General features: G+C 37.6%; 1 protein-coding gene across 18 annotated transcripts in view; it reads left to right on the top strand.

Annotated features, from left to right (window-relative positions):
• Positions 1–14,098, top strand: part of DENND2B (DENN domain containing 2B) — a 219,831-nt gene that overhangs the window by 2,028 nt on the left and 203,705 nt on the right. For 11 of the 18 annotated variants that reach the window (XM_063782743.1, XM_063782737.1, XM_063782735.1 and 8 more), the window contains exon 2: positions 1,703–1,864. The exons of 2 other annotated variants lie outside the window; for them this stretch is intronic. The gene's annotated coding sequence lies outside the window, so the exon portion shown is untranslated. The remainder of the gene's footprint in view (positions 1–1,702; positions 1,865–14,098) is intronic. 5 more of the 18 variants (XM_063782749.1, XM_063782740.1, XM_063782753.1 and 2 more) reach the window with 1 other exon arrangement.

The raw sequence follows: 14,098 nt of genomic DNA, 5'->3' as shown, positions 1-14,098 counted from the left end.
ATAGTACTAACTTCTTTAGACTGAGCTTCTTGAGGGAAGCGACTGTATCTGTAGTGTTTAGAGTTTAAGGTGCATCTAGTATTTACTATTTTGTCTGTCACAGTAAGGACTAAAAATAGCCCTTGAATGTGTGAATTGGGTTGCCATTAGGATTCTGTGAGATAATTCCTGTAAAATGCTCAGCACAGTGCCCGGCAAAGATAAGTGCTCCATAGACTTAGCTAGCATTAGTATGTGCCAGACACTGCCCTAGGAGTTGTGGAGAACAGAATGTGGATCAGACTAAAGGAGAATAAAAAAGAGGAAAGAATGCGCATAAAATCTATAATACCAAGAACAAAATATTCGGACATGCCATAAGATTGACACAGATAAAATGCTATCAAGCTTAGGAGACTATGTTCAGCTGGGAGGATCAAGAAAGGTTTTGCAGAGAATGTAGTTTTCAAGCTAGGCCTTGAAGGATGGCCTAGGAATTAGTGAGAGAAGAGGTAGATAAGATACCTGTTAACTGCTTTTACAATAAGTGTGGTTGGAGTGGGACAGAATTTGGTCCTCTTTATTTTTTATGGATTTCAAGGTTTTAGCACATTCCTCATAGGGTTATTGTGAATATCAAGTAAGTTAATATCTATAAAGTGCATTTATAGTACTTGGTACATAGTAGGTGCTCAATAAATATTAGCTAGTATTATTATCTTAAGCTTCAGCCTGGTCTCCCAAAATATGCTCTCACTTACCCAGTATCATAGCCACACCTCATCTCATTTGTCTCTCTTCCCCATTCTATTTTAGTCATTCCAGTTGAGGCGCTACTTTCTTTTTGTCAGGTCAGCTCTTTGAAACTTTTCCCAGTGGTTCCCAGTTGCCACCTCTGTTGCCATATCCTTAAAAAAATTTTTTTTGTGTACTTTTCCAATCTAATTTAAATTATGTGTAGTTATGGTTTCTTCTCTCCCAATAGCCTTTCAATTCCTTGAAGGCAGAAACTGTTCCTTATTTGTCCCTAAACATTCCAGGGCCTGTTAAGTAGGGGGTGTTCAGTAGACATTTGTTGAAATTACTCTGATTTAATTTTTAAGTTAAATAGACTTCTGTTAGCCCAGATAAAGAGGTGGCTTTGTGGTGGCTCATACCTGTAATCCCAGAAGTTCAGGAGGTTGAGGTGGAAGGATTACTTGAGGCCAGGAGTTTGTCAGCAGCCTGGGCAACATAGTGAGACCCCTGTCTCTATTTTTTTAAAAATTAAAAAATTAGCCTGGCATGGTGGCTCATACCTGTAGTCCTAGCTACTTGGGAGGTTGAGATGGGAGGATTGCTTGAGTCCAGGATGTTGAGGCTGCAGTGAGCTATGATCGTGCCACTGCCCTCCAGCCGGGGCAACAGAGTAAGAACCTATCTTAAGAAAATAAAAAGAGTTGGCTTTTCTATTAAAAAAACACCTACCTACATGAACTTTAATGAATGTAATGAATATTCAATTGTAACTACATTTTCTCAGAATTTAACATTTAGAAATTTATGGGAAAGAAGATGCTTGAAATGAAACTGAAACCAAAAGACTCTAAATTAAATCTTTGCATTTGTTTTTATTTTTCTATTTGTAAATATATTTTTATATGTGCATATTTATAATTTTAAAGATTCATCCTGTAAACCACAGATTGAGAGACTTGAGAGATTCCTTTTTATCTTTTTTAAGATTGGCTGGGAATAATGATAGAACATGACCTACCATCAGGCCCCTTGTGGATCAAATACAGACTACGCCAAATGAAAGCCACTGGTGAGAACTGAAAATAGAATTGTAAATGGAGAGAGGGCAACTAATTAGGAATGTGCCTGGTCAACAGAGAAATAGACGGTCAGTATTGACAGAAAAATAAACTATTGGTATGAGTTTTTAATGACTTCTATCTTCACAAGGGTAAATTCACTAATGAGAACAGATGAAAGTTAGTTGTCAGGGTTCTATGTTTTGGAGGAGACGCGTTGGAAGAGGTCTTTAATTGTGAAATGGGGAAAGAGACTGGTGCTGTATTTGGGACTTTTTGTGGAGAAAAAACAAGTCCAGTGAAGATCAATGTAAATTCCTTTTCTTTATGTGAAGGGATCCAAAAAGGGTTAAAAACCCAGGATGCAAAAGTGGGTACTGTGCCAGAGTTAGACAGTGATTTATACTGTACATGCCAGAAACTGTATAAATCATTTTATTTGACAAATGGTATTGTTATTTCTCCAGCAGACTTAAGAGCTTTGGAATCATCACAGCTTTGTAAGGTAGTATTACAGACTGAGTCATTAGATCATTCATTTTGCCTGATTACATCATCTCACTGGGTTATTGGGGGAATGAAAGAAACTCATTATCAAAATTGTCATCTTGATGATGTAGATTAAATAAAATGAATCAAACTTCTGAGAATTAACTTTCACAATCTCTTTAAAATTGACTGGGAGTTAAAAAAAAATTGGTTGCAGAGCAGGAATGATTGAAATCTTGTCATTTTTAAAAGTCAGAGATTAAAGGAATAGTATTTGGAAGATATTTAATATAAACAGTTGAAATTTATGCAGTTTTTTTTTTTTTTAAAAAAAAAGACTTCTTGGCTGGGCGCGGTGGCTCACACCTGTAATCCCAGCACTTTGGGAGGCTGAGATGGGCAGATCACGAGGCCAGGAGATTGAGACCATCCTGGCTAACACGGTGAAACCCCGTCTCTATTAAAAATACAAAAAATTAGCTGGGCGTGGTGGCAGGAGCCTGTAGTCCCAGGGGAGGCTGAGGCAGGAGAACGGCGTGAACCTGAGAGGCGGAGCTTGCAGTGAGCCAAGATCGAGCCACTGCACTCCAGCCTGGGTGACAGAGCAAAACTCCATCTCAAAAAAAAAAAAAAAAAAAAAAAGAAAAAAAAAGACTTCTTTATTGAGGTATAATGTACATATGATAAAATTTACCTGTTTTAAGTGTATATTTCAGTATTTTTTGTAAATTTACAGAGTTGTCAACATCACCAAAATGCAGTTTTGGAACATTGTCATTACCTGAGAAAAATCCCTAGTGTACACCATATGCAGTCAGTTCTCAGCTCCTGCCTCTGGGCCTAGGTGACCACTCTTCTGCTTGCTGTCTTATGAATTTGCCTTTTCTGGACAATTCATATAGATGGAATCTGATAATATGTGACCTTTTTTTGCCTGGCTTCTTTTAATCAGCATAATGTTTTTGAGGCATGTGTTTTGAGACATGTGTGAACATGTCGTAGCATGTATCAGTACTTCATTCTTTTTTATGACTGAATACTATCCCGTTATATGAATATATTACATTTTCTTTATCCATTTACTGGTTGATGGTCATCTGAAATGTTTCTGGTTTGGGGCTATTTTGACTGATAATGCATAGTAAGACTTTGTGTGGACACATGTTTTCATTTCTCTTGGGAATACAGACTTGAGCCACCGCACCCAGACCAGATGTGTGATTCATAAGTATTTTCTCCCAGGCTGTGTCATGTATTTCATTTTCTTAGTGGTGTAATTTGAAGTACAAACATTTAAAGTTTTGATGAACTCCAACTTATTAATTTTTTTCCTTTATAAATTGTGCTTTTGGTGTTATATCTAAGAAATCTTTGCCTAACCTAAGGTCATGAAAATTTTTTTTGAAGATTTTTTCTATGTTTCCTCCTAATAGTTGTATATTTTAGTTTTTACATTTAACTCTATGCCATTTTGCATTAATTTTTATGTGCATTATGAGGTAAGGGTCTAGATTCATTTCTTTTCATGCAGGTGTTCAATTTTCTCAGTATCATTTGTATAAAAGACTATCCTTTTCTCATTAAATTCCCTTGGCAACTTTGTCAAAAATCAATTCACCATAAATGTAAGAGTTAGCTTTTAGACTTTAAATTATGTTCTATTGATCTATATGCCTGTCCTTATGCCATATTATACTGTATTGATTATTGTAGTTTTGTAGTAAGTTTGGAAATTGGGAAGTATATCAACTATGTTCTTCATTTTCAAAATTATTTTTATATTCTATACAGTCATTATTTCCATAAAATTTAAATTCAGTTTGTCAACTTCTGTGTAACAACTGTTGATGTTTTGATAGGGATTATATTGAATTCACAGATTAATTGAGGAAGAATTGCAATCTTAACAATATTGGGTTTTTGAATTTATGAACATGGAATGTCTGTCCATTTATTTCAGTTTTCTTTATTTTTTTTTACTAATATTGTGTAGTGATTAGTGTACATATTGCACTTCTTTTAACAAATTTATTAAGTATTTTTATGCTGTTGTGAATGAAATTGTTTTCTCAATTTCATTTTCAGATGAAATTATTGCTAGTGTATAGAAATATAGTTGACTTTTTCATATCGATATTGTATCCTGTAACCTTGTTAAACTCATTTACTTGTTCTAAGAATTTTTTTGTGGATTCTTTAGGATTTTCTATATACTGGATCAGATCTTCTGTGAATAAAGAAAGGCTAACTTTTTTCTTTTCAATCAGGATTTCTTTTTCTTGCCTAATCGCACTGGCTAGAACCTCTAGTACAATGTTGAATAGAAGTGGCAAGGGGAACATCTTTGCCTTGTTCCCAATTTTAGAGGCAGAACATTCAGCTTTTTACCATTAAGTATGATATTTGTTTTTTTTGTAGATACTCTATTAGGTTAAGGAAGTTCTCATCTATCTTTAAAAATTATTTTTAATTAGCTTCTTCAGGTTGAGAAGAAGTTTCCTTCTATTCCTAGTTTAGTGAAAGTTTTTATCATGAATGATTTTTGAAGTTTGTCAGACGTTTTTTGTACGTCCATTGATGTGATCATGTGGTTTTTATTTTTTATTCTATTAACATGTGTTGAATGAATTGATTTTTGGATATTAAGCCAGTCTTTCATTGTTGAATTTGGTTTGCTAGTATTTTACTGAGGATTTTTCTGTGTATATTCATAGGATATTGATCTCTAGTTTTCTTGTTTCTGGTCTTTGTGTCTTTTGGCATTAGGATAATATTGGCCTTATAGAATGATTTAGGAATGTTCTATTTCTTGGAAAGAGTGTGTAGAATTGGTATTATTCTTAAGCATTTGATTAAAACTATCTGGGCCTGGGCTTTACTTTGTGGGAAGATTTTTAATTACTAATTCAACTTTTTTCCTTGTTTTAGGTCTACTTATATTTTCTATTCCTTCTTTTTTTTTTTTTTTTTTTTTTTGAGACAAGGTCTCACTCCTGTTGCCAAGGCTGGAGTGCCATGGCATAATCACAGCTCACTACAGCCTCAACTCCCTGGGCTCAGGTGATTCTCCCACCTTAGCCCCTCGAGTAGCTGGGACTACAGGCATGCATCACCACTAGGCCCACCTAATTTTTTTGGTACTTTTTGTAGTAGAGATGTGGTTTTGCCATGTTGCCCAGGCTGGTCTTGAACTCCTGAACTCAAGTGATCTTCTATTCCATCTTGAGTCAGTTTCAATACTTGGTGTCTAAGAATTTGCCCAGTCACTTAAGTTGTCTAATTTGTTGACAAAAAGCTATTGGTAATATTCCCTCACAATCTTTTTTATTTCTTTAAGATCTGATTATGGTAATCTGTGCCTTCTCTCTCTTGCTTTTTTTTTTTTTTTAACATCTTGGTCAGTCTAGTTAAAGTTTTGTCAACTTGTAATATCCTTTTTTTTTCTTTTGAGACAGTCTCACTCTGTCACCCAGGCTGGAATGCAGTAGTGCAATCTCAGCTCACTACAATCTCCGCCTCCCAGGTTCAAGTGATTGATTCTTCTGCCTAATCCACCCAAGTAACAGGGATTACAGGTGCATGCCACCACACCCGACTAATTTTTGTATATTTAGTAGAGACAGGGTTTCACCATGTTGGCCTATGCTGGAGTGAAACTCTGTCTCAAAAAATAAATAAATAAATAAAACTTTAAAAAATACAGATGGCCAGGCGTGGTGGCTCATGCCTGTAATCCCAGCACTTTGGGAAGCCAAGGTGGGTGGATCATGAGGTCAAGAGATCGAGACCATCCTGGCCAACATGGTGAAGCCCCATCTCTACTAAAAATACAAAAATTAGCTGGGTGTGGTGGCGCACGCCTGTAGTCCCAGCTACTCAGGAGGCTGAGGCAGGAGAATTGCTTGAACCTGGGAGGTGGAGGTTGCAGTGAGCCGAGATTGCACCACTGTGATCAAATGTAAATTCAACCATCTCGATAATAATGTTAAATGTGAATGGTCTCAACAGCCCATTCTATAAGCAGAGATTGTCAGACTGGCTTAGATCCAACTGTCTGTCTACAAGAAACACAACTTATAGTCAAACACACAAATAAGTTGAAAGTTAAAGAAAAAGATATACCATGTAAACTATAAGCATAATATTGCTGGAGTAAAGAAACAGAATCCTGCAGATACCTTGATTGTAGTCCAGTGAAAACCATTTCAGACATCTGACTTCCAGAACCTTAAGATAATAAACTTGTGTTGCTTTAAGCGTCTCCCCTTGCCAAAAAAAGATTGCTGAGGTAAATGTATTAACATCAGACAAAATAGACTTGAAGACAAGAAATATCACTAGACAAAGTGGGGCATATCAGAATCACAAAAATGACAAATCATTATATCTGGAAGATATAGCACTTGCAAATGTACATGACCCTAACAACACAGCCTCAAAATACCAAAGCAAAAACTGACAAAATTCAAGCAAGAAATAGACAATTCAACAGTGGTAGTTGGGGACTTCAACACCTCACTCTTTTTTTTTTTTTGAGATGGAGTCTCACTCTGTCACCTACACTGGAGTGCAGTGGTGTGATCTCAGCTCACTGCAGCCTCTGCCTCCTGGGTTCAAGTGATTCTCCTGCCTCAGCCTCCTGAGTAGCTGGGATTACAGGCACGTGCCACCACACCCGGCTACTTTTTGTATTTTTAATAGAGACAGGGTTTCACCGTGTTGGTCAGGCTGGTCTTGAACTCCTGACCTCATGATTCGCCCGCCTCAGCCTCCCAAAGTGCTGGGATTACAGGCATGAGCCACCGTGCCCAGCCCAATCCTCAGTCTTAATAACTGATAGAACAAACAGAAAATCAGCAAAGATATAGAAGGCTAAATGATACTGTCAGCCACCTTGACACCTATAGGAAACTCCATCCAACAATAGCACAATACACATTCTTGTCAAATACTCCCAGAACATTCTCCAAAACAGACCATTATTAGGTCATAAAACAAGTCTCAATGAATTTAAAAGGACTGAAATCATACCAGGTATGTTCTCTACCCACAATAGAATTAAATTAGAAATCAACAATAGACAATTTGGGGAATCTACAAATATTTGCAAATTAAACAATGCATAGGTAAATAATCCATGGGTCATAGACTAAATCACAAGGGAAACTAGGAAATGTTTTGAACTGAAAGGAAACAAAGATGTGATATATCAAAATGTATGAGAGGCAGCTAAAACTGTGATTAGAGGGAAGTGCCAAGCTTTAGATGTCTATAATAGAAAAGAATATAGGTCAAATCAATAACCTAAGTTTCTACCTTAAGAAACTAGGAGCCGGGCATGGTGGCTCATGCTTGTAATCCCAGCACTTTGGGAGGCTGAGGTGGGCAGATCAGTTGAGGTCAGGAGTTCGAGACCAGCCTGGCCAACATGGTGAAACCCCGTCTCTTCTAAAAATACAAAAATTAGCCAGATGTGGTGGCATGCACCTGTAATCCCAGCTACTCGGGAGGCTGAGGCAGGAGAATCACTTGAACCTGGGAGGTGGAGGTTGCAGTGAGCCGAGATTGCACCACTGAACTCCAGCCTGGGCAATAGAGCAAGACTCCATCTCAAAAAAAAAAAAAAAAAAAAAAAGAAAAGAAAAGAAAGAAAAAGAAAAACTAGGAAAAGAAGAACAAACTAAACCCAAAGGAAGCAGGAGGAAGGGTATAATGATGATTAGGTAGAAATCAATAAAATACAAAGTAGAAAAATAGAGAAAAATCAATGAAACCAACAGTTGGTTCTTTGAAAAGATATTAAAATTTGGGCCAGGTGTGGTGGCTCACACCTGTAATTCCAGCACTTTGGGAGGCCAAGGTGGGCAGATCAGTTAAGGTCAGGAGTTCAAGACCAAGGTTTCACTCTTGTTGCCTAGGCTGGAGTGCAATGGCATGATCTCGGCTCACTGCAACCTCTGCCTCCCAGATTCAAGTGATTCTCCTGCCTCAGCTGCTCAAGTAGCTGGGGTTACAGGTGCCCACCACTATGCCTGGCTAATTTTTTTGTATTTTTAGTAGAGAGAGGGTTTCACCATATTGGCCATGCTGGTCTTGAACTCCTGACCTCAGGTGATCTACCCACCTTGGACTCCCAAAGTGCTGGGATTACAGGCATGAGCCACCGCACCCGGCCTTTAAAAAAATTTTTTAGTGATTGTTCTAGGAATTAGAATATGCATCTTTATTTGTCACGATCTACTTCTTTCTTCTTCTTTTTTTTTTTTTTTTGAGACAGGGTCTTGCTCTGCCACCCAGGCTGGACTGCAATGGCGCAAGTGTGGCTCACTGTTGCCTCCACCTCCTAGGCTCAAGTGATTCCCCCCAACTCAACCTCCTGAGTAGCTGGGACCACAGGCACACGCCAACACACCTGGCTAATTTTTTTTTTTTTTTTTTGAGATGGAGTCTCACTCTGTCGCCCAGGCTGGAGTGCAGTGGCATGACCTTGGGCACTGCAAGCTCCACCTCCCAGGTTCATGTCATTCTCCTGCCTCAGCCTCCTGAGTAGCTGGGACTACAGGCACCACCACCACGCCCAGCTAATTTTTTTTTTTTTTTTGTATTTTTGGTAGAGACGGGGTTTCACCGTGTTAGCCAGGACAGTCTCGAACTCCTGACCTTGTGATCTACCCGCCTCGGCCTCCCAAAGTGTTGGGATTACAGGCGTGAGCCACTGTGCTGGGCCAATTTTTACATTTTTTATAGAGATGGTGTCTCATCATGTTGCCCAGGCTGGCCTCTAACTCCTGGGCTCAAATAGTCCACCCATCTCGGCCTCCTAAAGTGCTGAGATTACAGGTGTGAGCCACCATGCCTGGCCACAATCTACTGATTGATATAAACTTAATTTAGGTGAAATATAGACACTTCTGTCCAATATAACTCCATATCCCCCCTTCTCATGCTGTTATATTACATTCATTTATGTTACAGATCCAACAAGACAGTGTTACAATTATTGCTTTATATGCTCTTATGGCTTTTAAAGAAGTTATGAGAAAAAGTGAGAAACATATGTATAGAGTCCTTTATATTAACCAATATATTTACTATTTCTGATGTTCTACATTCCTCTCTGTAGATTTGAGTAACTCTAAAATCACTTTCCATCAGCCTGAAAAACTTCCTTCAATATTTCTTGTAAGGCAAGCTGGCAACAACAAATTTTTTCAGTCTTTGTTTATCAACTGTCTTTATTTCACCTTCACATTTAAAGGCTATAAGGCTATTTTTGCTGGATATAAAATTTTTAGTTGGCAGATTTTTTTCCTTTAAACACTTTGATCCCTGCTTTCTTAGTCTCTGTTGTTTCTGATAAAAAGTCATCTGTTAATTTGATTGTGGTTTCTTTGTAAATGATGATCCACTTTTCTCTGCTGCTTACAAGATTTTCTCTTTGTGTTTGCCTTTCAACAGTTTAACCCTGGTGTTTCTAGGTATGGACCTCTTTGTGTTTATGGTACTTGGAGTTCTTTTGATCTTCTTGGATGTGTAGATTTGTTTTTCCTCAAATTTATAAAGTTTTCAGCCATTTTTTTCTGTCCCTTTCTCTTTCTCTTCTTTTTCTGGGACTCTCCTTATACATATGTTAGTATGTTTGGTGGTATCTCTCAAATCTCTGAGGCTTGTTCATTTTTCTTCATTCTTTTCTTTTCTTCAAATTGTATAATCTTTATTGATCTATCTATCTTCCAGTTTACTGATTCTTTTTCTGTAATCTGAAATTTGCTCTTGAGCCCCTCTAGTGAATTTTCATTTCAATTATTTTCTTTTCACTCCATAATTTGTTTTGTTTTATAATTTATTTTTATTGATATTCTATATTGTCACTGTTGCCATACTTTAATTTTTAAAATTTTGTTTTCTTTAGTTCTTTGAACATATTTACAACAGCTGCCTTGAAGTCTGTCTGCTAAGTCTAACATTTGGGCCCCTACAGAAAAAGTTTCCATTAACTGCACCTTTTTCTATATATGGGCCCCACTTTTTGTTTGTATGTCTTGCAATTTTTTGTTGAAAACTGAACATTTTAGATCAGAGGTCAACAATTTATTTCTATAAATGACTGGATAGAAAATATTTTAGGCTTTGTAGTCAATGTGGTCTCTATTGTAATGTGAAAGTAGCCATAGACAATATGTAAATGAATGAAAGTAGATGTCTTCCAATAAACCTTTATTTAAAAAACAAGCAGTAGGCCATAATTGGGCCATGAGCTGTAGTTTGCTGATCGCTGTTTTAAATAATGTATGATGGCAACTCCAGATTCTGATTTCCATCCCTACCTAAGGATTGTTGATATTGCTGCTGTTTGTTGGTTTATTTGTTTAGTGAGTTAACGGGGCTGATTCTGTAGTCTTTCTTTCCTGTAGTGTGTAGCTACTGACATCTTTTCTTAATTTTTTCCTTTCTAATTCTTGTTTTTATTTTATTTTACTTCATTTTATTTTATTTTTTATGAGATGGGGTCTCACTATGTTGTGCAGGCTGGACTCGAATTCCTGCGCTGAAGCAGTTGTCCCTCCTCAGCCTCTTGAGTAGCTGGGACTACAGATGTGTGCTGCTGTGCCAAATTTGGTTTTATTTTTAAATCTCTTTCCTAGGAATTGCCCCTGGGTCAACATAGCTAGTGGTAGGCTAATAACTGGGAAGAGATTGTACTTAAACATCTTGAGCCTAGTAAGGCTCTACCGTTTGCTAATTAATCTGTGTATAGTTTGGGGAACACCTTTAAAGTTCAGTCAAGGCCATGTGGCTATGGCTTATGCCTATAATCCCAGTGCTTTAGGAGGCCATGACAGGAAGACTGCATGAGACCAACAGCTTGAGGCCAGCCCAGGTAACACAGCAAGGCCCTGTCTTCGCAAGAAATTTTTAAAAAATTAGCTGGGCATGGTGGTGCATGCCTGTAGTCCTAACTGTGGGAGGATTGCTGGAGCCTAGGAGTTCAAGGTTATAGTGAGCTGTAATTGTGCCACTGTGCTCCAGCCTGAGCAACCATGTGAGACCCTATCTCTAAAAAAACAAGAACAAAGAAATAGAGTTCAGTCAAGTCTGCCCCAATTTTATTTCTATGTATGCAAGGCTTCACATTCAGCCATTGAAATCTGTAGCCCACTGTGGTCTCTCCTGGGCATGTGCATAACCGTGCCCTTGTACACAGCCTTCCAGACCACCAAGGGTATCAGGTTCTACTATGGCTGTCTTTTTCCCTAGATCTGCCTATTAAATTTCTGGCTGGTCTGTTACTTTTCCCAACCAACACTACAGTTACAACCAGCAATGATATTGACTTTCCCTGATCATTTACTACCAAGATCACATGTTTCTGACAATGTCCTATGCACCAAATTACATTGCAGAGCTGCTGATTTTCATGGATTTTACTGTCCTGATAGAACTACTATGTTGGAGCTGGGGGTAGGGAGTGTAGGGATTGCAAAAACTCAAAATACCATAGATTCATATTTTTCTTACCAAGGTTCAATGGTTTGATTTTTTTCCTTTATAAATGCTTTTTAATTTGTCATGTGCCTCTGGTTAGTTAGTTAGTTTGTTTGAGATGGTGTCGTGCTCTGTTGCCCAGGCTGGAGTGCAGTGGCGCAATCTCTGCTTACTGTAACCTCTGCCTCCCGGGTTCAAGTGATTCTCCTGCCTCAGCCTCCAGAGTAGCTGGGATTACAGGCATGCACCACCACACCTGGCTAGTTTTTTTTAAAAAAAAATTTTTTTGTATTTTTTGTAGAGATGGGCTTCGCCATGTTGGCCAGGCTGGTCTTGAACTGCTGACCTCAGGTGATCCACCCACCTTGGCCTCCCAAAGTGCTGGGATTACAGGCATGAGCCACCAAGCCCAGTCTCAGTTTTCAAAATCCTGAAATGATTGTTTTAACAGTTTTGTACAGATGTTCTTTGACTTAGGAAGGAGTTATATCCTGATAAACTCATTTTAAGTTGAAAATATTGTAAGTCAAAAATGCGTTTAATACACCTATCTGAAAACATCGTATCTTAGCATAGCCTACCTTAAACATGTTCAGAACACTCACATTAGCCTAAAGTTGGGCAAAATCATCTAACACAAAGCCTATTTTATAATAAACTGTTGAATATCTCATGTAATTTATTGAATGCTGTACTGAAAGTGAAAAACAGAATGGTTGTGTGGGTATTCAACATATGGTTTCCACTGAATGTATATTGCTTTCGCACCATTATAAAGTTGAAAAAACCGAAGTCAAATCTTCATAAGTCAGAGACTACCTGTACAGTTTTATTGCGGCTTTATGTTAAACGATTTGCCAGCCTCCTCACTATGCCATTCTGGAAGTGTTCCTTGTGTAGAGTTTTAGTGACCTAAAAAAGGTCACAGTATTTCCCGACAGATCCAGCAGTTTTCAAAAATTAATATATTCCAATTCCTGTTCCCTTCCAATTTTATATTCCTCCTAACCTTTTTTGTGATATAATTCTGGACTCTCTTAAGGCTTACTTTTATATATTCTTTTAGGATAAAGCTTATATTTATTCCTTCCATCAATATTTATTTATTTGTTCCATGGACATTTATTAAACCTCTTCTGTGCATTGATACTGGAATGTATCTCCACTCAAGGAAGCTCTAACAAGTAGAGTAGGTAGCCAGATCTCCAGGGTTAGTATTATACCAGTTCTAGAGAAAATTTTATATCTCCTAGCTTATACTAAGTTTACCTAATTATAATTATGGGTATACTCTATTTAATAAATGTAAGTTATACTGTGATTATATTACTGTTTGCATTGAAGTATTTATATCCCTCAGTTTTGTGACTTCTTTTTCCAGTCATATACCATACCCTCCACATTTTTTTTCCAATTTCTAAAATTGTGGTAAAATACACATAAAATAGGCCGGTCATGGTGGTTCATACCTGTAATTCGAGCACTTTGGGAGCCCGAGATGGGAGGATCTCTTGAGGCCAGAAGTTCAAGACCAGCCTGGTCAACATAGCGAGACCCCCATCTCTAAAAGAATAAATCTTTCTTTAACAAAAAATAAAAATAAAAAATAAAAAAACACAAAATAAAATATAGTTTTCTAAGCATTTTTAAGTGTATACTTCAGTGGTATTAAATATATTCAAAATGTGCAACTATCACCACCATCCATCTCTATACTTCTTTTCATCTTGTAAAACTGAAACTCTGTACTCGTTAAACAATAATTCTCTATTCTTCCCTACTCCCAGCCCCTGGAAGCCACCAATCTGTCTTCTGTCTCTATGATTTTGACTACTGTAAGTACCTCATATAAGTGGACTCATACAGTATTTTTCTTCTCGTGACTGGCTTATTTCATTTAGTATAATGTCGTAAAGTTTCATCCATGTTGTAGTATATTGCGGAATGTCCATCCATTTAAAAAAAAATTTTTTTTATACTTTAAGTTCTAGGGTACATGTGCACAACGTGCAAGTTTGTTACATATGTATACATGTGCCATGTTGGTGTGCTGCACCCATTAACTTGTCATTTACATTAGGTATATCTCCTAATGCTATCCCTCCCACTCCCCTACCCAACAACAGGCCCTGGTGTGTGATGTTCCCCTTCCTGTGTCCAAGTGTTCTCATTGTTCAATTCCCACCTATGAGTGAGAACATGCGGTGTTTGTTTTTTTGTCTTTGTGATAGTTTGCTGAGAATGATGGTTTCCAGCTTCATCTGTGTCCCTACAAAGGACATGAACTCATCCTTTTTTATGGCTGCATAGTATTCCATGGTGTATATGTGCCACATTTTCTTAATCCA

The sequence above is a fragment of the Pan troglodytes genome, chromosome 9 (genome assembly GCF_028858775.2).
Source record: "Pan troglodytes isolate AG18354 chromosome 9, NHGRI_mPanTro3-v2.0_pri, whole genome shotgun sequence".
Classification (NCBI taxonomy): Eukaryota; Metazoa; Chordata; class Mammalia; order Primates; family Hominidae; genus Pan; species Pan troglodytes.
Note: the sequence above shows the minus strand (reverse complement) of the source record. Positions and strands in the feature narration are given on the sequence as shown.